Here is a 26,494-nt window from a genome sequence, read left to right as displayed (position 1 = left end):
TATGTTGTTTGATCCATCGAATTGTCAGCGACATCCTCCATCAGCCCTAAATGCATGGCTGATAGAAGACATAACTAGAGTGCGGCACATTGCTGGCATTGGCAAGGGTGTATGCACTTGCCAATGCCAGCTCCCTGATGGGTCCCATCACTGCCAATGTTGTCAGAATATGTGTGCTATTAGAGAAGTTGGGGCCACTTGAATGTGTTTGCCCTCCAGGCTGAAAGTAGCCAGTCAGCCCCTGCATACCGTCCAGTGATAGTGCGGTCCAGTTCAGTGAGTGATGGGACCCATCAGGGGGGTTGGGATCGTTTGGTCGAATGCATTATGGTCGAATGTCATTACATCGAATCCATTAGGTCGAATTGCTAAAAGGTCGACATGACTCTAGGTCGACATGGGAAAAGGTCGAAATGATTCTAGGTCGAAAGGTCATTAGTTCGACAGGTCATTAGGTCGACAAGGTCATTCGTTCGACATTGTCTAGGTCGACATTCACAAAGTCGACATGGGGTTTTTCACTGTTTTTTTACCTGAATGTCAACACAGTCGACATGGACACAGTTTAAAGTGCACTGCATCCCCTCGCATCGCTCGCTGCGCTCGCTATGCGTCGGGCACGGTGCCTCGCTACGCTCGGCGCACTATTTTATTCTCCCACCACGCCCTAGTGGATGGTAGGGCATGAAATACCGCCTGTCAGCACATGTCGGCTCAAAAAACAATGAAAAACCCCATGTCGACTTTGTGAATGTCGACCTAGACAATGTCGAACTAATGACCTTGTCGACCTAATGACCTGTCGAACTAATGACCTTTCGACCTAGAATCATTTCGACCTTTTCCCATGTCGACCTAGAATCATGTCGACCTTTTAGCAATTCGACCTAACGGATTCGATGTAATGACATTCGACCATAATGCATTCGACCAAATGGCCGCATCCCGTCTATTAGTACCACTGTTTAAATTAGAGATGTGCAGACTCGAATTCCAGAGATCCGAGCCCCCACGGACGTCATCATTCCGAGCCTGGTTCCGAGCAGCGCTCAGAGATTCCCGCCTGACTCTGGTCCGTCCGCGTGGTCAGAACGTCATCTCCCGGCGCTGGATTTCGCGAGGCTTTAAATAGCGGCTGCTGCGCCCGCCATCTTCACTCCAGTCTAGTAGTGGGTTGTTGGGAGAGGGTGTGTTGGTGCTGCTGCTGGGGCTTAAACTTGAGCTTGACCTTGAAGGCAATATTTTTTATTCGCTGGGGCTGTCTCTCAGTGCTGCTGTGTAGTCTAACTATGTACTTGTAGTACTACTGTCTCCTCTGTGCAGTCTACGTCTGGTGTGCTGTGCTGTAATTATTTTATTGTCTGGGGCTGTCTCGCTCAGTGCTGCTGTGTACTCTGTTCTCCTCTCTGCTTAGGGTGGGCTCTCCCTAGCGAGAAAGAGAGACTAACTGTGTACTTGTAGTCAGAGGCGGGCTGGGCCGGGGGGCAGAGTGCCACATGCCCCCCAGGCCGGCATGACTATCTACTGGCTGGGCCGCTGTGTGCATCTTGCACACGCTGCCGCAGCCCAGCCATCACCGGCGCTGCCGCCGGCCACCAGCACAAGCTGTTCCTGGCCGCAAGAATGTAAGGTGACGGCCTCTTAAAAAATGGCCGCCACCTTATAGGAGACAGACACTAGAGGTACTGCTATACCTCTAGTGTCTGTCAGAAAAGAACAGTGCGGCCAGCGCTACCCGGAAGTGCGGATTCGGGTAGCGCTGGCGCGCTATTTAAATCAGGCTTGCCTACAGTATGCTCCCGATTGCTGCAGAGACAGTGCAGGATGTCACTCTGAGCTGAGGCTCAGGCTGTGCATCGGGAGCTGGACTCTCTGGAGGAGCGGAGAGCTGACAGCCAGGGCTTGCCTCTGCTGCTTCCCGGAGGCTGGCCCCGCCCACCACAAACACTGAGCACGGCAGGAGGCTCAGGCTCCATTCATCAGGCCAGCCGGGCCCTGCTCTCTGTCCCTGCTCCTATTCTGCCTCCCTCAGACCTTCTCCAGGAAGTCCCTGCTCCTCCCAGGAAGGAGCAACACACACAGACATGTGAGTGTGCACTGGGGAGAGGGAGGCTGTGTATAATGTGTGTGTATAATTTAATGCAGAGGGGGAGGGGAAGGGTGTATAATGTATCACAGTGTGTGTGGGGGTTGTATAATGTATCACAGTGTGTGTGTGTGTGTGTGTGTGTGGGGGGGGGGTGTATAATGCATCACAGTGTTTGGGGGGGGATGTATAATGCATCACAGTGTTTGGGGTGGGGGGGGGGTGTATAATATATCAGTGTGTGTGTGTGTGGGGGGGGGAGTGTATATTGTATCACAGTGTTTGGGGGGGGGAGGGTGTATGATGCATCACAGTGTGGGGGGGGGTGTATAATATATCAGTGTGTGTGTGTGTGTGGGGGGGGGGAGTGTATAATGTATCACAGTGTTTGGGGGGGGGGAGGGTGTATGATGCATCACAGTGTGGGGGGGAGGGTGTATAATATATCAGTGTATGGGGGGGGGCAGGGGGCTGCATAATGTAATATAATGTTATGGTTATGTGGACAGGCTGTAATATAGGGGGCTGGTGTGCATAATGTATTGGCTGTAATATGGGGGATGTATGTAATATAATGGTACTGTATATGTTCTGCACGTTTTTTTTTATATTTTTTTAAGAGGCCTGTGATTGATTTTTATAAGTGAATGAGGTGTATGTATGTTTTTTTAAAGTGAAAGAGGTGTGTGGGATGTATTCAATGCTGTGGGCAAGCGGCGACAGCGAGCAGGGCTTCCTGCTCGCTGTCACCACTCACCCTGTCAGTTTTAAACTCACCCCCCTCATACGCCAATTCCCCCTCGCTCAGTTTTTTGAATGAGGGGGAATTGGCGTATGCGGCTGCAGAAGCAGCGAGACTCACGGCTATATACAGCGGGTTCACTGCATTAGCCGCGGGTCTCGCTGTTTGGGGGAATCCTCGCCGTCCTGTGACAGCGAGGATTCCCCCAGAATGTTGAATAGGGCAAGCGGCTGGCGAGGGGGGTTAAACAGGGATGATCGCTGGTTTTCTGCGATCCTCACTGTTTAACCCCCTCGCAGGCCGCATTGAATATTACCCTGTGTGTGTGCAGTGAAAGGTGTATGTGCATGTGTATTTTTAGTGAAACAGGTATGTGGTGTATTTAAGTGAGGGGTTTTGAGGGTTTTTAAGTGGTAGAATGATGTGTGTGTGTGTGTGTGTGCATGTACATGTTAACTGAAAGAGGTGTGCATGTGTCTGAGAGAAAAAGGTGCATGTGTTTGTGTTGAGTGGCAGTGGCGGATTTAGAGGGATCACCAATGAATGTACCCCTCTGTCGTTTAGGTGATTTTTAGTTTTACAGTTTTTAACAGCCGACCCACATACCACCTCTAACAGGAGCCAGACGACCCGCAAGCCACCTCTCACCGTAGCCAGATGACCCACAAGCCCCCTCTTGATTGGACACACATCGGGAGCTGTGACACATCAGTGGGACAGAGGTGTGTGTTTTTAATGAGTGACAGAGGTGTCTATGTGTGTGTATATAGATGCTGTATACATTGGTGAGGGGACTGTGGTAGACCAACATTTATCTTGCCTCCGGTCAAGGACCACTGATGGCGCATGCAAATTGTCGCCCTTTCTCCCTCACACTCTCTCCCTGTCTGTCTCTCTCACAAACTCTCTTTTCATTCCTCTCACACACATTCCCGCTCTCTCTCCCACCTCTGTCTCACACACTCCGCCCCTCTGTCTCTTAAGCTGTGTACACACGGGGCGATATTTCGCACATAGCGCTGGCAATATGGTCGCTGAGCGACCATATTGCCAGTGATTTCATGTGCTATGGGCGATAAATTGCCGGGAGCGCACTCCCATGGCCAGCCCTGCAATGGTCGCTTGTCGCAGGAGCATGCTCCTGCCACCAGCGCTTTCCCCGGCAGTCAGCTGTTTCCCCCAGTTTCTCCTTCTCATCAGCGATCATCTCTGGTCGCTGATGAAAAGGAGACATTGAGCAATCGACATCTGAATCAGGCCCAAAGTTTTCTTCTGCTACTGTAGGGCACACCCCCTAGTGGCAATAGGTACGTCTATAGGCGGAGTTAGACACACCCCCTGGGAGGATCATGACTCACGCTCTCAGTGGCATGTAGCATTCCACTAGCAGCTAAAATCTCCCTGAAACTAGTTTTCAAAAGTAGGCAAGTATGATTTAAATGGATCCCCTTGGCGACGAGCATGTACCCTGGCTCTCCCCTGCAAAAAATCCCCATGGCAAGAATGAAACACCTGGCAAGAAGCATGTAACCCCTGGCAACAAGCGATATAGGTAAGCAGCATTTATATGGTATAATTATTTAGTTTAATGGGCATTACGGTATTGGCATTATGTTTTATGGGCATTAGGTTGCTGGCATTATGTGTAATGGGCATTACGGTGTTGGCATTATGTGTAATGGGCATTTCGGTGTGTGGCATTATATGTAATTGGCATTAAGGTGTGGCTATTATGTGTAATGGGCATTACGGTGATGGCTTTATGTGTAATGGGCATTACGGTGTTGGCATTATGTGTAATGGGCATTACGGTGTTGACACTATGTGTAATTGGCATTAAGGTGTGGCATTATATGTAATTGGCATTAAGATGTGGCATTATGTTTGATGGGCATTACGGTGTGTGGCATTATGTTTAATTGGCATTACGGTGATGGCTTTATGTGTAATGGGCATTACGGTGTTGGCTTTATGTGTAATGGGCATTACGGTGTTGGCATTATGTGTAATGGGCATTACGGTGTGTGGCATTATGTTTGGGCATTACGGTGTGACATTATCTTTAATTGGCATTACGTCTGTGATGGCTTTATGTGTAATGGGCATTACGGTGTGTGGCATTATGTGTAATTAGCATTACAGTGATGGCTTTATGTGTAATGGGCATTACGGTGTGTGTGGCATTATGTGTAATGGGCATTACGGTGTGTGGCATTATGTGTAATTAGCATTACAGTGATGGCTTTAGGTGTAATGGGCATCACAGTGTAAATTTTTGTAACGCGCATTAGGCGCGCACTTTCCCCGTTTCTGTTGTATGTGTGTGTGGGGGGAAGGATTGTTTAATCCTTGCTGCATACTAGACGGGAGAGGATAGGGTGGTGAAACGATGGCGATGGTGATGGGCCACTTGCTTGTGTTGCCCCCCAGGCTGAAAGTTGCCAGCCAGCCCCTGCTTGTAGTACTACTGTCTCCTCTGTGCTGGGGCCTACCTCTGGTGCTGTGCTGTAATATTATATATTATATTAATAATTAATTATATTATATATATAGTCCACTGGTGCTGCCTGCACTGAATCTGCCAGTATTATTTAGTTACTCAGTCCACTGTGGCCACTGGCAGTGCTACTGCCTAAGTGTACCTACCTAGTACATACCGGGCTGCTATATATAGTTTAATTAAAAAATAATACTTGTGCTACGTGGGACTGTAAAAAAGAATTCCATGCTGCTGGTGCACTGACGTGTGCCACTGAGTGCCACTGCCAAGCAGTACCTAATAATAAAATTAATTATTATAAATTCTGCTGGTGCACAATACTGGTATTGCTGACGTATCTACCTGTCTTGTGCCTAGTACTGTTTTATCTACCTATCTGGTGCCTAGTACTGCCATATCTACCTGTCTGGTCTGGGGCCCACTGCCTAATACTGCCGTATCTACCATCTGTTTTGGGGCTCACTGCCTAATACTGCCTTATCTACCTGTCTGGTCTGGGGCCCACTGCCTAGTACTGCCTTATCTACCTGTCTTGTGTCTAGTACTGCCTTATCTACCTGTCTGGTGCCTAGTATTGCCGTATCTACCGCTGCAGTGCCACTCTTTCATGAACCATGTGTGGCTTAGCATAGTTATCCAGCTACCTCGGTGCAACCTTTTGCCCTAAAAACAATATTGTGAGGTGTGAGGTGTCCAGAATAAACTGGAAATGAGTGGAAATGAATGTAATTGAGGTTAATATAGCGTAGGAGCAAAAAATAAAAATAAAATTCTGCGATTTTAGCAGTTTTTATGCTTTTTTAACAAAAAAATCAGAACCCAAAACCCCAAATAATCCAAACACAAAACACTTAGGAGGTGCCAAAACCCATTAGAACCCAAAACCTCAAGGTAATCAGAACCCAAAACCCAAAACCCGAAAAGTGGCCGGTGCACATTCCTAGTTTAAATCCAGTGATACTGCTGCATAAGTCCAGTTTAGTGATACTGCTGCATAATTCCAGTCCAGTGGCACTGCCATTAAAGTCCATTGGTACTGTTGCATAAGTTTAGTCCACTGATACTGCTGCATAAGTCCAGTGATACTGCTGCATAAGTCCAGTCCAGTGGCGCTGTCGTTAAAGTCCATTGGTACTGCATGAGTCCAGTAATACTGCCATTAAAGTCAGTGAAAGTGCTGTATAATCCAGTCCAGTGATAATGCTGTATAGTCCAGCACAGTTTTAGTGCTGTATAGTCCAGTCCAGTGATATTGCTGCAGTTTCAGTCCAGTGATAGTGCTGTATAGTCCAGACCAGCTATACTGCTGCAGTTCCAGTCAAGTAATAGTGCTGCATAAGTCCAGTCCAGTGATACGGCCTTTAAAGAAAATGGAGAATAAAAAAGTGAAAGAACTCGAACCACTTCCTCCTAGTGCTGAAGCTGCTGCCACTAGTCATGACATACTGTATGTATGTGATGAACATGAAATTCCATCAATGTCGTATGCCAAGGCTAATGCCCAATGTCATCATAGAGGGCATGTAAAATCCAAAATGGCAAAGTTCAGTAACTCAAAGAAAAAAAAAAAGTAAATTGTTTCAGGAGTAACGTAAGCTTGCCAATATGCCATTTACCACAAGGAGTAGCAATGAATGGCTAAGGCTCTGGCCTATGTTCATGAGTAGTGGTCCAGCTTCACACGACGATCTAAGCCCTTTTCCTCCCCTCGCTAGAAAATGTAAGAGACCTTAGCTTTCAAAAGCACAGCAAAAACAGTGCATTCTAAGATGGTATCACAAATCCCTAAGGAGAGTCCAAGTGTATTGGTGGCTGCAATGCCTGACCTTCCCATCACTGTATGGGAAGAGGTGGATTGTTCCATCATTTGCAAACCCTATGCATGTGCTGGAAGGATCACCCACATTCAAGTTCCTGAATTTGAGATTGAAGGTGTCAATGTTGAAATACACCGGGAGGAGGATATTTATGTAGATGGTGCTGAGGAGGAAGTTGACGAGGAGGATGCAGATGGTGATGTGGTTAAATGAGGCACCAGGTGAGACAGTTGTTGTCCGTGGGATGAAAAAGCTCATCACCATGCCTGGGCAGAAGACCAAAAAATCCACCTCTTTGGTCAGGAATTATTTTTATCCAGATCCGGACAACAATTGCCTTGCCATATGTAGCTTATGTAAAGCTGCAATAAGAAGGGTAAAGCCATTGGCCACCTAGGGACATCCTCACTTATGCATGATCTGAAACTCGTTCATACCATCAGTCACTGTTTAGTTCAGAGACTGTGGCTAGGACTGTACACACCTGAAAACCACAACAGCAAGCCCCTCCTCATCAATTTCCTCCTCGATCCAGATTGAAGGTAGTCCTACAGGCCATGTTACCGGCATGACTGGCTCCTCTTCTATCCAAGATTCATTTGGAGCATCCTGCAGCACTATGCCTACTTCTGCTGCTGGGAGTCGTTCATCATCCCATAGGGGAAGTCAGAACACCACTACATCTTTCACTGAGCAAATGGCTGTTTAACAGTCCTTCACGATGAAGATGAAGTATGACAGCGGTCATCTTTTGGCAAAATGGATAACTGCGGCCTTGACAGCTATGTTGGTGTTAGACATCACCATGTTATCCGCCATCAGTGGAGTGGATTTAGATGATTGATGGAGGTATTGTGTCCCCAGTACCAAATCCCATCTTGATTCCACTTCACTAGGCAGACAGGATGAACAGAGACATCCGAAAAACTGTCCTCAGTGCCATGAAAAATGCAGTTGTACCCACTGTCGACTTAAACATGGACATGTGGACAAGTGGTACAGGACAAACTAAGGACTATATGACTGTGACAGCCCACTAGGTAGATAGATCACCTTCTACAGCAGCAGCACTAGCACCAGTAGCATCATCTCTGAAATCATCATGCAGTGGCTTACCCCACTAAGATTCTCCTGGGGATTTGTGGTATCGGACAATGCCACTAACATTGTGCGGACATTACTTACATATGGGCAATTTCCAACATATGCCATGTTTTGCCCACACAATAAATTTGGAGGCGCAGTATTTTCTTAAAAGTAACAGGGCAGACAAGAGATGCTTGCGGTGGCCCGCAAAATTGGGGAACACATTCACCATTTGGCCATTGCCTGTAGAAGCCATCACCTCAAACAAGAGGTTGTGATGCGGTGGAACTCCACCCTCTATATGCTGCAGAGGATGGAGGAGCAGTAAATGGCCATTTAAGCCTACACAGCCACCTATGACATAGGCAAAGGAGGGGGATGCACTTTACTCAAGCACAGTGGAGGCTGATTTCCGTGTTGTGCAAGTTTCTCCAGTCGTTTGAACTTGCCACATGTGAAGTCAGTTCTGACACTTGAGTCAGGTCATTCCCCTGATCAGGCTGTTGCAGAAGTAGCTAGAGAAAGTGAAGGAGTAGCAAAAGTAGGGCAATTCCGAAAAGGTCTTGTGGATAAAGCCCTTCATACGCCAGGATACGAAGGTGGTCAGTCTATTAAAGTCAGAGCACTACATTTTGTCCACCATGCTTGATCCTCAGTTTAAAGCCTATGCTGTGTCTCTGTTGCTGATGAACACAAGTCTACAGAGGTGCAAAGTCCTGCTGGTCAGGAAATTGTCATCTGAAACTAACATGACACGGCAATAGCTCCTCTTTCATTTTCTCCCACACCTGTGGCTGCCAGGAAACAACTCATATTCCCTACAAGACCTTCTGGCGGTGACCTTTCTGCCATCATTGATTTAAAAAAAGGGTATTGTGAAATAAGTTCATTCCCCAGATACTCTACCAAACATTTAATCCACAATTAACAATGGGCATTTGGTCCTCAGTCAAACACAGGAAGCTGCAAGCTGGATGCTGTACTACTGCTTTTTTTCTATCCACAAAAAAGCTTTCAAAATTACCAGTGTATGCTCCAGAGGAGGGACGGCGGGGGGGGGGGGGGGGGGTGGGGGGATGTGTTAGGCTGCATCTGACCCATTGTTTATATGTAGTAGGTTTGAAGCTAAATATGAAGGTACAAATGCTACACAGGGCATGATATACAGTACATGTTTGTGTAATTATTCTAATTATTCTAATATATATGTGATTGCCCAACAAAAACAAATGAGGTAGTTATGAGGTGCTCTAGCCAAGACTGTGTTTAAAGGTAACCTTTATAAGTGACTAAACTTGAGGTGAAATATACATTGGAGCAAGGGACTAAAACTCCCAAACTCTTTTGAATCAAGGTGACCTAGAAACTTAGCATTTATGACAGCACCCCTAGGAAGGAGGACTACCAGTCATCCTTAGGGTCAGTTATGATGTGGTGTACAACTGTGCTTCTGTTTTCCACGTGTTTTATGAGTGGCAGCCACCAACATTGGTTTTGTCACATTGACCATAAATAATTTGATTTGGTCCTGCGCCACCAACAAGTGTTATCCATGCAAGAGTCTCACAGCACCCAAAGGAGCCTAGGCACACCGTTTGGGAACCATTGGACTAACGGCATCATTCATTTTGCAAGTACTTTTCCCTTTTTGCCTCATTTGGTATGGAATACATGGTGGGGTAAGACACTCCACCATGAGTAGTGATTGGATGGATTACCAGTGTTATTTCCCCTTAAAAGTATTTGTATAAAGTAGCAGATTAAAGTTGCAAACCTTAAGAAATATCACAAAGGGTGTCTATGTGCAGATTCCATTGCATGGCTAATTTGGCTTGCCACGCTTCGGGCTCGTTGGCTCGCTGCGCTCGCCACCTTATATAAAATCAACTCCACACCGACGTGGACAGTGGGGTAATGAAAACGTCGGAGTATGCATTCCGCCGCCCCTCGCATGGCTCGCTGCACTCGCCACGCTTCGGGGTGGTGTGGATAGTGGAGGTGTGCGTTACACATATAACTAAAAAAATATTGCATCACATTGCATCGCATGCGATGCAATGCGATTTCCTTACGGTGCCGTACATAGAAAATCTGGGTGCCGTGCTAGGAAACACGTACCCCAGTTTTTAATCCAATTACAAATGTTTTCTCCTAAACCTAAATTATCTAGTTTTATTAATAACCTTTTCTGAGGCACCATGTCAAAAGCTTTAGCGAAATCAATTTATTTATATGCGGAAAATGATTTGGGTGTCCCATCTTGTTAAACTCTTTAAATACCCTCCTTTTTTTAACTATTTGAAATTAGACTTTGCTGTTAAACAACACTGGTTTCATTTTGACATTTGTTCTTTTATTTACCCCAGGAATAAATTTATCAGTGCCCTCCAGCAGTTTTTTTTAACGCTTGACACCTTTTTGTAGAATCTATACCTCTAAATAATTCCTTCCAGTTTATATCCTTTAAGGACTCTTCAAACTTGCCAAAGTTTGCTTTCTTGAACCTTAAGGTCCTAGTTGTTCCAATATAATTATCTTTGTTAAAATTTAAATCAAACGTGATCATGTTGTGATCCAATGTCTCCCTCATGTTTATAAAAAAAATGAGAATAAGACTGCGCTGAACCCAGGGCCATCTTAACAGCAGTGTGGGCCCCTGGGCAAAGCAATGCACTGGGGGCCCTTACCCATTCTCTCCTCCTAGGGGTGGGGGGTGCTAATAGCAGCAGCTTTGATGTCCCACGGGTGGCAGGGGGTGCTCTATCTTCCACTCAACATGTAGGACCTGGAGCAGTAACTTCTGCTAATTACTCCTTTACTGCACAGGTGGTGGGAGGGAGAACACTAACGTGTGGAAGGAGGCACTGAGCTGAATGAAGGGTCTCTTGTAAATGACTTCCAGGGATGTAGGGGGTGTTTTATATGCAGGGGAGGGTTGGATAAAGGAGTGGACTTAATATTCGGCATTTTCCGGTGGAAGGGCAGCTTATTTGACTGAAGATATCGCCATTATCTGGAAATAGATTTCTTAGCCTTCAATGGTATAAAAGCCTATAGTCTCAACTTTCAGGAGGTTCTGGGAACTTGGGGATCAGAGATCAGGAGCCAGATCAATCCATTGACAAAAATATAAAACTGTACACCAGACGTTTGGAGCTGGAGCAGGGACCGGCTGCTGGAAGGCGGATATCTCTGGTTCTGGGCATGATAGAGACAAGCTGCTAGTGTCAACAGAAAGGGTAGAGTCTCAGCTTTTGGAATATACTCTCAGAAAAGTCTAAGTCAGAGAGAACCTGAGAAATATGACTGGGAATTGCAATTAACAAGTCGGATGTGGACTGCTGCTTTGAAGTTAGATATCTCCAGTTCCCCAGGGCCGATATTCAAAATTCTGGTATCCCTGGAAAAAGGGGATCCTCAGCTATCAGAATAGGGCCCTTATACACCTGGGGCCCCTGGGCAAGTGCCCATTAAGCCCATACAAAAAGACAGCCCTGGCTGAACCTGCAGTATGTGGAACGGTTGCTGCAGAAATTCTTAGGGTGTACTACAATACCGCCCTAACACAAAGTCAGACCATAAAATAATTGGGTATTCTTGCGCAAAACCCAACTGCTTAATAACATTAAAGAGAAGATATAGCCAATCTGTGGTGAAGTAAAATGGTGTGTTTATTATTAACATAAATACACAATATTCAAAAGCAATTGATATACATTAAAAAATTTTTTAAAGAGAAAGTGCCGCCTAGTACCGGTATACACTAGCCAGACATACAAACATAAAACATAAAAGTCCTCTGGGACCCAATTTAGCACTTGTGATCTATGCAAGTCATATAATAGGTAGTCCAGAATGACATCTTTCTACATAAGATGTCCTGCAATCAGGGTGACAAATATGTATGACGTGCTGTCAAGGTCTTGGAGAGAAGAAAGGGTTTACCTTATGTCCAGACACCCACTTTCCAAAAAATTGATAACTTCTGCCGGCAGACTCTACTCCGACTGTAATGCCCTGAAGACAGTCTGGAGATCGATTCCTACGTCAGGAAGAAATTGCAGAGTTTATGTTAGTATGTTTATGTTAGTAAGAATGTCCCCATTGTTGCTTATCAAGAGATCCAGGATATTGTTATTTCTGGTTGGACTTTCAATAAATTGATACAAATAATGGTCATTCAGGGCATCTAATAAAACATTTCCCTTAGCAGTACTTCTTGACCTATCTTTCAAATTTATTTCTGGGTAGTTAAAGTCACCCGTACCCTAAGCTGGCTGCTTTTTTCACCTGTAGCAAGAGGTCTTTACCTCCTCTGTATTTTTGTTGGGTGGTTTATAACATGTTCCTACTATAACACAGATAAATATGCACAAAAACAAATGGAAATTAACTCTTTTGCGCAATTCAAATTGAAGCCAACCAATCCACAGGGGTTATCGCCGTGTGTAACTAGACAAACAAAAAAACCCCACAAAAATTGTATATGGTCGGCGCTATACTGTGGGCTTAATGCAATGTTATGTTTAAGATAGTCTCATATATAGGGTGCATTTACACTGCAAAACCAGTTTGATAAAGACCAGTCGACCACCCTGATAAAGACCATTTCCAGGTCGAAATGCGTTGATGCGGTGCCTATTTTTATTCAATCCTTTTATCACTGGGATCCGTGACATCGACTGACCTGAGGTGAGTTACCCGGGTATTCCAACACTCCCTCGGTCTGTCTCTGTCTGTATACATCTGGAACCAGTTGTTTTTATTCTTTGGTGTAATTTTATTGGAGATGCATATTTTTGAAGTACTCCATTCAAAGAAACCTTGATGAGAGTGTGACGACATATGTATATGTAAGCATACAAGTGAGCATTCAGGTTTTGTTTATGTATCATCGGGACTGTCTGAAATAGATTCTAGATGGGAAAAGAAACCGTTACATGCGGGGGTAAAAACTACTTTATGTAAGCCACTGTGTAAGTACTATCTCTGACTAAAAGGACGAGGTGTCCCTGTAACAAGCAGCAAATCACGTCACATAAGGAAGAGGACCCCATAGGATTCCTTATACATTTCCATTATATTTTGGACATACTACACTACATGTATTTTTTTTTTACTTTTTCTTTTATATGTATCTTGGGGTCTGAAAAATGGGCCTGTGCTACTGAAACCAGGAGAAGGAAGGACATTATATGTGAGACTATCTTAAACATAACATTGCATTAAGCCCACAATATAGCACCGACCATATACGCTTTTTGTGTTTTTTTTGTATGTTCCTACTATACGTTTTTTAGCCCCTTTAATATTACCTGTGATTTCTACCCATACCGATTCTACTGACTCCATTGTACTCTCGAGTCGTATATGACTTCCCTTATGAATGGTTTTAAGGATGGTTTAACACAGGGTTTCCCAACCACGGTCCTCAAGGCACACCAACTGTGCAGGTTTTAGTGATATCCAGGCTTCAGCACAGATGTTTAATCAGAATCACTCAGGTACTAATTTAGTCACCTGTGCTTAAGCCTGGATATCTACAAAACCTGCACTGTTGGTGTGCCTTGAGGACAGTGGTTGGGAAAGCCTGGTTTAACATATAAACATACCTCCCCTTCTACCTAATATATTTTTACTACACAGACTATAACCTTCTATGTTAGCCTCCCACTCATGTAATTTGTCCCACCAACTTTTGGTAATACCTACAGTATGAGATCAAAATCTTCCTCCCAAACTAGGGTCTCTGGTTACCCCATTTTACCAGTTAAACTCCTAGCATTTCAGATCTTATTTTTCTTTCACCCTTGTCATGTTACCTGTTACATTTGCAGAAGGTTTCTGAAATAAAATAAGTTTTATGGACAATATTTGTATTGGGCTGTGTGTCTCTCATACACCTTTCAAATGCCTTGTTCCCTTCTTCCTCCCTCCCTCTTGCTTTGTCCACAATGTAGCTGTCTTTGCCCACTATTTTCCACTCATTTATTGGTTTAAGGTTTCTTACTATACCCTCCCCTCACCGGCCTAGTTTAAAATCTCCTCAAGCCTTCACAACATTCTACCCCTGAGCACCCCTGCCCCCTCCGTTCAGATGCAATCAGGTGCCAGAGATGGCCCTTGACCAAGAAGTCCGCCCAGTTTTCTAGGAATTGATATCCCTCCCTCCTGCACAAATCCTTGTTAACAAGTTAACCTCCCTAATCTCCCTCTGTCTGCCTCGGCTAGCTCATGGCACGGCAATATTTCTGGGATTATTACCTTAGATGACCTTGCCCCAAGTGTATCACTAAAGTCTTTTTTGAGGATATCCCATCTACCACTGACTTTGTCATTGGTGCCAACATGCACCAAGACTGCTGGGTCTTCCCCAACCCCTCCAAATAGTCTGTCCACCCAGTCCACGACATGACATACCCAAGCTTCCTGGAGATAACAGGCTGTATGCCTATCACGGTCCAGATAACAGATTGCCCTATCCACTTTCCTAATAATTGAATCCCCTACCACCAATATCTGCCTTGGGCCCTTCCTCTGAATTACCCTTCCCTGCCAGCTCCCCAGCTCCTCACTCCCAATCATAATTTCTTTGTCCATTCGGGCATATCTACTAGGGTTTGGTAGCTCAGAGCTTGCCTTCCACTTCCTCTGTCATATATTCCCCCTAGACCCCCTAACTGTTACCCAGCTACCAATCCTCTTTTCCTCGCTTGACTCAACCTCTGACCCCCCCTGTTCCTCTACTGCAGTGATGGTATGCAGCAAACTCTGTTCAAGGTTAGATATCTCCCTCAGTGTTGCAATGTGTTGTTCTAGATCCTTGAACTTGGCTTCCAAAGCAATCACCTGCTTGCATCTGGTAGAGACATACTCGCCATTGAACACAATGTCCATCGGCAAATACATCTGACATGATGCACACTGATGGAGATTCTCAGCCTTGTTCCCACTCATTTTGCCTAGATGGATTAAATGCTACTAAATCGCACCACTGAGTATTAAATACCAGTACAATAGTATTACAGAACAGTAATTACCAGTAATCAAACAAAAAGATGCTTAACTGTCCTGCAGTCGGTCTGACCCTCCACACAGTGTCCGGCCACGCTCTCTGGTGAGAGATTGTGTGTCCGTTTTTATGTGAAGATTGCTATTTAACAGGTCAGGTTCCTGGGCCTCTAGCAAGGAGAAAAGAACAACAAACAAAAACAAAGCAGCAGGGACCCACGCCTCTTGCAACCTGGTTTAACCTCTTCCTGGATTCAACTCATTCTTGGATGTAACTCCACTCTTAAACAATGGCACTCTATCCAATGGCAGTTGAATTTGCAAGCTCAATACATTCACTTACAGTATCTCCTGCAGCAATATACTGCTCAGCCTTCCTTCAGCTTCCCACCTGAAGGCTACATAGGCCAGACCACAAGGACAGTAGACAAGTAATAGATGGGCAATGATGTGACCAACCAGTGGCACCCCATTTTAGGATGATTAGACACCCCATGGAGACACTGAGATATAAGATGATAGATTACGTCCCTAAAACCATCAGGGGAAGTGGTAGAGACAAGGGGGAGATTCTCTAAACTAAAAATGCTGTAAAAACCCCAATAACAGGGTTTTACCGCATTTTGGGATGCTCTAAGCATCCCCTCCTGGGTTACCACGACGGGGGGCATCACCGGAAAAATCTGGCGATGCCCCATAGAAGAATATGGGCTTCTAACGCGACCCTCCACCGCTTTGCACCAACCCCTGCCACCCTGCACCGACACCCCCCCTTCCCCTCAAATGTGTCTGGGCAGGACAGAGCTGTGCTGCCCGGACCTGTGACTTCCTCCTCCCTGCACTGTACATCCTCTTCCGGGTGCAGGGAGGAGGAGGAGAGCCAGCCCCCCTGAAGCAGCAGCAGCATCCAGGCCGGGTAAGAGAGGGAGCAGCTGGGACCCGCCGCTCATCGCTGGGTCACCGCAAAAGACAGCTCTTAACGCAAGAGCTGTCTTTTGTCATAATTATCTCATATGTTAGATCATATGCGATAATTATGTTTGCAGTAGCCAGCCATGGGCAGCGGTAAGGTGGGTGCTGAAATCACCTCATGCTCCGTTACATGGAGGAGTGTGTGTCCTCAATGGCAGCCTCTGCTGCTTATTCTGACGTCACATAGTAAACAATCACAGACATGTATACAAGAAATACACATAATCAACTGTGCTCACTGTATGTCCGCTGGGAGCCCATCAATATAGAATCACAAATACAATGTTGCCAACCTGGTACAATGCAAGGAAGAAAGATTGTAACAAAGTTAGATAATGAGTGGTGCGGCTACATAGAAATAATATACTATATTGGCATACGCTCGGCACTCCGGACAAAAGATGTATATTACCGTGGTGCCTTCCCCGCATACCCCACCAGCACTACCAGCACTTTGGGTCTCACCTGATGAAAAGGCATCCTGCCTTGAAACGTCGCTTGAATGAGACTTTGATGTATTGCACGAATATGATATAAATATCTATTTCTACAAATCCGTGAGTGCCGCTCTTTTTCTCCAAAGGCTCCTCCACAAGCCATAAGAGATTACAGTGTGTAGAAATAATATACAGTATATGAATATAGTGGCAGAGTCAGCATTCTCCCACATGAAGGTAATGTGGAGGATCCAGACCTGGTTTTGAAAGCAGAAGTAGAATCCCAGGTGTGTAATCAGCAGCACCTGGAATTTCCTGATATAAGGGTTTCCAGGACAGGGTCACCTTGCTCTTGATGGTGGAATAGCTGCCCAAGTGATAAGCTGGGGGTGTTTTAAACTCGGGACCATTTCAGCCTTTCAAGAGTCTGCTATGCTGAGAGTGCCTGCCTGATACTGCCTGTAATATCGACTGCATATGGATTTAACCTGCTATGCTGTGACCTGCTGTTAAAAATAAATAACAAAGTTTTAATCTAAAAAATAAATATACAACAAAGTCTTCATCTGAGTCCCCCTGTTTGTGATCCTTGTCACAAGTGGTGGAGAAGCAACAATGCTGTGTACAGCAGAAACTGTTGGTGAGCTGGGATGCAGTTTGAATCCCGGCGTTCAAAATCCCGACTCCGGAATCCCGAACGCCAAAATCCTGACACTTTCTCACCACGTGGGTGTCCACGACACCCTCGGAGAGAGAATAAATTAGTGTGCCAAGCGTAGCGAGGCACCGGGCCCGCTGCGTGGCGAGCGCAGCGAGCCTGCAAGGGGGGGCGATCCACGTCCCCTCCTTGTCGGGATTTCGGCTTTCAGGATTCCGGCTTCGGGATTTTGAACTCCGGGATCCCGACCGCCGGCTTTTCATGCCGAATCCGGTGAGCATACCAGTGTTTAAACTGCAAGTTTTTTTTCTTCTCTCTCTGGTTATGCAGTGCAAATAGCATCCTTAAAGAGCCATCGCATTATAGCCAGACTATTTGCTGTTGTGTGTTAGATAGCCAGCAACGCAGGCGGGTGTTGGCTTGGTCTGTTTGCACAGTTTGGTTCATTATATTAAACCTCCTAGGTTTGCCCTTAGGGAAAGCACAGGGCAATATGGAGGAATTACTAAAAATTTTGCTAAATTTGCAGCTGGGCAGCAGAATATGATGGCTGCACAACCAACCCAGATAGAGGGCCAGCAGGCACAGGTTTAGATGATGTATAAGGGACAGCAGAAGATGGCTGCCAGTAAGCAGCAATTGGCAGAAAGACAGCAAGCCCAGATGCAGAGACAGCAGCACTTTCCTATCCTACTCTGAAAAAGGCTATACTGGAAAGGATTAGATGACGGGGCCCAGCATGGCCCACAAGTTCCATGACTGGTGGCTGGAGGGCTCTGAGCCTCCCAGAATTCAGCTAATCAAGCTAGCCTGGCTGGCAGGGGCCTGGTTGCAGCCAAATAATAACTTTGCAGTGAGGAATGTGGAGATAGTCACACAGGCTTTGCGGGTGTTAGACCACTTGGTGCAGTAGTGGGCCCTTAAGGCTGAACCCCAGACATTTGAGGAGATGGTGGTGGAGATTGAGTGGCACCTGACGCTCGGAAGGCTGATTTAAGCCAGGTCAGGATACGTGCCAATACCGAAGCCTAGAACCTGGGTACCAGTGGTTAAACCAATGGCTCTGCCTCCCTTGGAGTGCAGCAAGCCTTGTTATATGTGGCAGGACTGCCCAAAACAAGGAGAGCTGACGGATTGCCGTGTGGTGAAAAATGGCTCACCCATTGTTCAGCATGTCGGCTGCAGGTGTATCCCAAGCAGAGTCGTTGCAGCTCCTGTGCTGGTACAGTTGTAAGGACTGTAGATCTGGGCACTGGTGGATATGGGTAGTGAGCCTTGTCCCTGCCAATGTAGTTCCCGAAGGGGCTGACAAGGTCCAGCCTCCTGTCAGGGTGTTCTTCATCCATGGCAATGTGGAGGAGTGCCCATGTGTCTACTTCACCTCTACCGTTCACAGTCGGACATTACAGGTGGTAGCAGCGGTGACCTCCTGATCACCTTACCCGCTGATCCTTGGTCATGACTTTCCATTAATGCAGGAGCTGTTACCTGCCATGATACCAACAAACTGTCAGCCACTGAAGCAAATTCAGGGCCAGAGACTACTAAAGTTTGGCATCCGGGAGAGATGCTGCTGGTACTGAGCCATCCCAAAAGACTGGGTCTGAGGCCCAATGGAACCCAGTTGTTGAGAAGATATCATTGCAGGACTTTGGGAGAGATCAACACGATGACAGCAATTTGGTACATGCCTTTGAGACTGTTTAAGTGGTTAATGGCAGGGTAATTGATGCTTTACCATCAGAGGGTGTACCATATTTTGTTGTGGAAAATGATTTTCTATATTGTGTTGCTACTTTACAAGGGAAAAGGGTAGATCAGCTCTTAGTTCCTGAAAACTGGAGCTGTTGGTATTAGAAGATGCACATACGCATTTGTGGGGTCGTCATCTGGGGGAGGAGAAAACACTCCAACTCATCCAGTTAAGGTTCTTTTGGCCCAGCATCTATGCTTCCATTAAGAAGTATTGCCAGGAATGCCCAGTGTGCCAGTGGACAGCCCCACAGCCACAATTTAGGGCTCCAGTGGTATCCCTTCCTATCAATTCTGTGTCTTTTGAGCGGATTGGTATGGATCTGATAGGGACAGTGGAAAAATCTGCTGGAGGGCACCAATACATATTGATGGTAGTTGATTATGCCACCAGCTACCCGGGGGCTATACCCTTGCGCAATATGAAATCTGGCACCATTGCCAGAGAGTTATGAATAAGTTGCTGCGGCCCCACAGGGAATATGAAGCTGCATATTTAGATAACATTGTTATTTTCAGCTCTGACTATGAGTCACACCTACCAAAGTTAGAAGTCAATTTACAGTCTCTACGGGCACACAGGTTTACCGCCAACCAAATATTTAGGGTACATTGTGGGCAGATGACAGGTTAAATCTCAGCCTAGTAAGGTATAAGCAGTTCTCACCTGGTCTAAACCTCAATGTAAGTCACAACTTAGAACATTTCTCAGTCTAGTGGGATATTATCGCAGGTTCATTTGAGATTTCGCCGCTAGAGTGGCTCCACTCACCGAATGTCGTAAATACCAGTCCTCAGACAAATTAACGTCATCTAGACCAGTGGAAACTGCTTGGCAGGATTTAAGATGAGCTTTTTTTAACCTGTCCTGCAAGCTCCTGATTTTAAGAAACAATTTGTGTTACAGATATTCAACCTCTCACTGGATCAGTGTATCATCCCAACATGCTTCAAACAGTCCATCATTGTTCATCATTGTTCCGGTTCCCAAGAAACCACATCCCACCGGACTGAATGACTTCTGTGTAGTGGCCCTTACCTCAGTAGTGATGAAGTGCTTCCAGCGACATTGCATACCTCCATCATACAGCCCTGAGCCACCTGGACAGCAGAAGGGGGAACTATGTCAAAATGCTGTTCGTCGACTATAGTTCAGCATTTAATACAATAATCCCCTCCATACTAACCACTGAACTGGAGACCCTGGGCCTCAGCCCATTCCTGTGTTGCTGGATATACTACTTTCTGACAGACAGACAGCAGGCGGTACGGATGGGCAACCACGTCTCACCCTCACTCACACTCAGCACTGGAGCTCCCCTGGGCTGTGTTCTGAGCCCCTTGCTGTACTCTCTATACACTTACGACTGTGTGGCCACTACGAGCTCCACCAACATCATTAAGTTTGCCGACGACACTGTGGTGGTGGGCCTGATCTCTAACAATGACGAGACAGCCTACCTAGAGGAGGTTTGCAACCTGGAATCTTGGTGCCAGGTCAACAATCTCTACCTGAACATCAGCAAAACTAAGGAACTAATATTGGACTTCGGCACAAAGCGGAAGAAAAACTATCAGCCACTGACCATCGACGGGACCCCAGTGGAGAGAGTAGACCAGGGGTTCCCAATCTTTTTCTAATCACGGCACCCTAGAGTATCAGAATTTTTCCAAGGCACCCCTAGGTCCCAAAAAATATATATCAAATTAAGTAGATTGTGTTTAAATGTGCTTTTTAGGTTCAGTTATGTGGTAAAGGGCAGGATTTGGTTCTGATTGTACACATTTTATGATTGGCAGCCACCAGCACTGGTTTTGTCCAGAAATATTAAAATTGGTCCTGGACGACCAACCCGACGCACTCCTGCAAGTGTCCCGAGGCACCCCAGGGAGCCTAGGTGCACAGTTTGGGAACCACTGGAGTAGACAGTTTCAGGTACCTGGGTGTCTACATCACGAAGGGCCACTAGAGGACTGGGAGCGCCTACGGTGTCTCCTAGAGCGTCTGCGCCTGTGTCTGGACCTACGTCCCTCCTCCTCCCCGGAGGTCACCGATTCAGACCCCGAGGAGGAGGAGGTACGGGAATACCGACGCCTGCGCTTCTTGCGTGCACTGGAGGACCCACCTGGAACAGCTCCTGCTGGGGACGCACCTGCGGACCTGGAAGGACCGGCTACCTCCACCAGCCCGGCAACGGCCCCATCCGACTGTTGATGCGATGGCATCGATAGGACTGCGTCCCCTGAAGGGGTGGAACCCGCCACCGCGGGTGGAATGCCCAGAGCGGCCAGCACATGAGAAGCAGGACCCCGGGTAGAAAGAGCCCCAGAAGAGAGGATGGCTGGAGACTGGGCCCCAGACCCTGACCTAGTGTCCTGCGGAGATGGCTGACCCGCCAGCGGCGTCAGCATCGCCACTAACTGCCGGACCACCGCCATGTTGAAATCAGGGGCAGACGCCTGCGCGACGCCAGGCAGAGCCGGTCCCTGAGTTGGGGGTGTAGCCACCTGTGCAGCCTGGGAGGGTCTGATGCGCTGGGGCAGCAGGCGCGGCATTGGTAGGCTGGGCAGCAGCAGGCAGACTCTCTACAAGGGATCTGAGAAAAAGCCCTAAGGAGCAGGAGGAAGAAGGAGAGAGATAAATGAAAGGAAGAAAGGTAGAGATTAGCAGAATAGAGAATAAGTAGCAATAGAGGGGGTTTTTGCAGGAGGGTGTCAGAAACCAACATGCTCCTTTGGAAAACCGGGCCAGAGATCAGATCACCTGACTCTCTGGCTATTCCTACTACAGGAAACTCCTCCCTAGCTCGCTTATTGGCTATTGCTGCAGCATCATAGCCCTTATCAAAACCACAACTTAAAGTGCAGGCATCTCAGACTCCTTCGGCAGTTTATGTCACCTCTAGCTTAATCAGCCCTCGGTTTTCTTTTCAGTTTCAACACACCCCACCCAAATGTAACTCTCTCTGCACATGTTACATCTGCCCCACCTGCAGTGCACATGGTTTTGCCAATTTTCCAAACAAGTTTGTACTGCAATCAGATCTGAATAAGGGCCATAATGCCTATATTGTCTACTTTCTTGGTGGACCACCCTTTTTGGTGAGAGTCCTGTCTGCATTTAGATACCAGTGATTTTATTTTGTGTTTGTTTTTATAAAAAAAATGGTGATACACTATTCTGTAATACATTTTATTGCATATTTCCACCATCATTGGGAATATGTGAGCTGTTTGCCTATGGTGACACTCCCCATGCAACAGTAGTCTACATTTTAAGTAGACCATCTTAAACGGTACAGGTCATAAATACCCTGTGGCACATATTGGAAGTGTCAAACAATACTACACTATTTGGTTGTATTTTTGTTTTTCTTTTTGGGCCAAATCAACCTGGAACATTGTGGACTTCAATTTCCTAGAATATCCTCATATTCCTCCATACAATACCACACTAAGCTTTTTTGTGGTATTGTATGGAGGAATGTGAAGTGTTACATTCATCTTAGAAGAAGTGTCTCAGAGCTGCTTAGCGTACACTATTTCATTTTTTACAGTGTTTTTTGTGCAGCGGACACCACTTTTGTTTTTTGATTTTAAAACAGAACAATATAAAAACAAAAATTATAAAAACAAATATAAATACATGTAAAACCTTAAAATCTTGCACGTACAGCTTAGGTTTATTTATACAGGTTGAGTATCCCTTATCCAAAAGGTTCAGGTCAGCAGAATTTAGGATAACGGATTATTCTGTATTTCGGAATATTTTAATATTTCAATGATGTATTTTGAAGTATCTTGCATTTATGCTGTATAAACACATCAACCACATGAAATGCACACAAATATATTTTATTTGGTCAAAAAACAAGGTTTCAAAACATGAAAAAAAAATTGTGTACTATCTCAGGGACTGAATTTGAATGCCAAGCAATCATTGACTTGCACATATAGCGCCAGTTACATATCATTCCCTTAGTAGTGCTGTTACAGTTGTCCCCAGTAAGTTTTAACAACATTTTTTTGGGATAACGGATACTCGGATACGGGATACTCAACCTGCATATATAATAATTGTACTGTATGCCCCTAGTCAGACGGAGAGAAGGGACTGTGGCAGATGAAGAGAAGGTGCAGCATATAATTTCTGCATTATTCCTCACTTTATATATCTTTAAAAAAAAAAAAAAATTACTCTTTGATACTTGACCATCTACGTCAGGCACGTCCAAACTGTGGCCCTCCATCAGTTGTGAATCTACACATCCCAGCATGCCTTGCCATAGTTTTAGCATTCCCTAATAGCAAAACTGTTGCAAGGCGTGATGGGATAGTTTCACAACTGCTGGAGGGCTATAGTTTGGACATGTCTGATCTACAAGGACTCCGATTGGGAAGATTAAAGTGCAAAGCGAGGGAAGCGAGGGGATGCAATACACTAATTTAGGGTCCATATGCTGAAATCTAAAAATGTACATAAATATTTGTTTATTAAAGGTTATGTTTTAAACAAACAAAGATTAATTTAACAGAATATTATCATTACTACTCCTGGGGACAGATGTAACAAGCTTCAAAAAGTAATAAAGGGGAGTGTGATTAACAACCAGCTAATCAGCATCTAACTGCCATTTTACAGTCTGGGTTTGAAAAATGGCAGATAGTAGCTGGTTGACTAGTTGTTTATCACTCTCCACTTTATCACTTTTAGAAGCTTGGTGCATCTAGTCCCCTGAAATGCACCAATAATTCTCACTCTTATTCCTCCTTTTTTTTGTAGCACTATGAATAAAAAACATAAAATAATATGTGCACATTGGGGTATTAATGATTTGCTGGGGTATGCTGTTTAAATTCAAGATTGCCCACATCATTTAAGAACAATACAAGTGCCTATGCAGTGGCGGAACTTGAGGATGGTGGGCCCAGGTGCAAAAATATAATTGTGCCCCCCACCCTCTACCACAACCCAAGTTCACAATATGCAACATGGGTGACAGGGGGAGACAGTGGGTGACAGGGAGAGGCAGAGGGAGGCAAAGTGTGACCGGGAAAAACAGTGGGTGGCAGGAAGAGGGTGACAGAGGACAGCAGTGGGCCCCTTAGTCCTCATGGGCACCGGTGCACTGCACCTGCTGCACCAATGGTAGTTCTGCCTCTGTTCCTATGAGTATCAAAAGACATTACTTAGTAAATCTGGGTTTTCTATTGCTATGTACAGTATTATAAGTTTGGTCTGATGGTCTAAAGCAGTCCACTTTTTTTAAAGTTGTGTTTTCCCTGCAATATTCTTTTGGTTTAGCCTCTTTTTTTTATTGGGCAGGGGGGCAGCCAAATTCAGCTTCACAAATGAGTGCACCATTGCTAGAACTCAGATGTGTATGGCCATAGAGTTCTATATGATTGGTAAATTTACAATCATCCGTATAGCTGAATTCATCCGCAAATTCAACTCAAAATATGAATGGAAAATACACATTTTCCATCCGCATTTTGCTTAATGGATCAGTCAGATCTGTGCAGGCTTCTCACAAAAAACTGTGGGACCCCCCCCACACACACACACACACACACACACATACACACATACACACACAAGCTCTTTGGGCTGGTTGCAGAAATACAGGGGGGGGGGGGAAGGTGTTGGGCTTCCCCTGTATTTCTGAAACCAGCACCAGGGTCTTGGGCCGGTCCTGGTTACAAAAATACAGGGGACAGAAAGAATAGGGTTCCCCTGTATTTTTATAGCCAGCACCAGGCTCTAACAGTCAGCGGTGTCATGCCACAGCTAGGGGAAACTTTTTACGCAGTTGAGTTTCCCATATTTGGCGGGGAACTCAGCAGTCAAATATGAATGACTTCATTATTGACAAATATGAATCCTGAGAATTTGGTAGCTTAGTAAATTTGCCAAATTCTCAGGCCGGACTTTCAGGCCAATCATGGACAATCCCGTTTGTACCTGTTTGTACTGCGGATCAGCTGTGATATTTATATTAGTAAATATCTCCCAGTAAATCTCATATCTTCAAAATCAATGCCATATTGCAGGAAAGCACAAAATCAATCATATTTACCCCTATTACCATATTCTCACTGCACTCCAAATTACTGGGTTAAGCATTTCGAACTGGTAATTGCCCTTCAACACCCTGTCTAGTGTGAACATGCTAACCTGGGTCAACATTCCTGGACAGTGGCGTAAGTTCTTCCCAGTTGCCCGGAGGCAAGATAAATATTGTTCCCCCCCACCAACACACACCATCTTATATAAATATATGCATGCATGTATGTATGTTATGAATATTATGTTTAGAGTGTTACATCTATGGTCCTGCTAGAAGGAGGAGACAGCCACAGAAGCGATATCAACGGCTTTCAATAAACTGATTCAAACTCACAGGGGAGAAGAGGTGCCCCCTTGGGAGCAGGAGCCCGGCGGCAGATGACTCCATTGCCTCCCAGAGTTCTGCCACTGTTCCTGGATCAGACCTCGGAATAAAGCAACTTGAAGAAGACCTGTGTTGAAAGTCAAATTACAGGTCAGTGAGAACAGGAGAACAAGAGGGGGGGGGGGGGGTGTGTCAACCTGCACCCGGCAAAATTTAAAAGCTGGATATTTCACATCAGCAATGTGAACATACTGTACATGTACCCAAATCCAGCCAATCTACGGTTTGCATTGTGTTTGTGCACTATTTAAATGTTTATAGCAAAGTTTTATTACACAAATCACAATAAAAAGGAAAGTGATATAAATGTATTACACTACATGTATCAGCTTGTAAGTAACACTATGCTTATAGCAGAATGCCTTAAGTGCAATTCCTTGTAACATGCAATTGCATGAAATTATTATCTTCTGTTACTTAGACTTTAATGCCTCAAGTATAATGCCAAAAACTGTTCATCATCCCTTGAAAACTTTTCAGAATTTTTTTTTAAATTTCATTTAAAATGTACTGTACATTAATTCCAAAAGCAGTGTTCTACCCATCAAGCATCAGTAATAAACCACCGTTTATTAGGTAGCAAACAATTATGAGCCAGCAGTTTTCTATTGGTTTGGTCACTTGCACACTGTCATTATCTTATCTGATTACTTAGAACAGTTACAGGCTGTAGGTATCACCTGAAGCCACAATTCCTCTTACTACATAACACATCATCTGACAGATCGTTTTTCAGTTATTGCCGTTTATTGCTAAAAGAGTAAAGGGGTCAGGAGCATTATCTCTGATGGAAATCAGTTTCACAAAGTGTAGCCATGCATTCTTGACAAGATTCCATGGTAACCACTTCAGTCAGCACACAGCTGATTAAAGTCAGACTTTTGGAAACAGTAAGAATACTTTTAAGCTGAGACATGCATTTACTGTTTGAAAATGATGATGATTTAGAAATGGTATAGAAACTAGAGTGTTACAAAC

General features: G+C 45.3%; 2 long non-coding RNA genes across 2 annotated transcripts in view; both read left to right on the top strand.

Annotated features, from left to right (window-relative positions):
• LOC146072419 (uncharacterized) overlaps nt 1-26,494 on the top strand; it is a 419,935-nt gene that overhangs the window by 322,606 nt on the left and 70,835 nt on the right. The window lies entirely within an intron of this gene.
• Nucleotides 1,879-25,571, top strand: LOC146072416 (uncharacterized). Its single transcript, XR_014473114.1, has 3 exons — nt 1,879-2,086; nt 3,393-3,550; nt 25,468-25,571. It is a non-coding gene; the product is annotated as an uncharacterized LOC146072416 (long non-coding RNA).

This window comes from Crinia signifera, chromosome 4 (genome assembly GCF_055691185.1).
Source record: "Crinia signifera chromosome 4, ASM5569118v1, whole genome shotgun sequence".
Classification (NCBI taxonomy): domain Eukaryota; kingdom Metazoa; phylum Chordata; class Amphibia; order Anura; family Myobatrachidae; genus Crinia; species Crinia signifera.
This window is presented reverse-complemented; position numbering and strand designations above follow the sequence as displayed.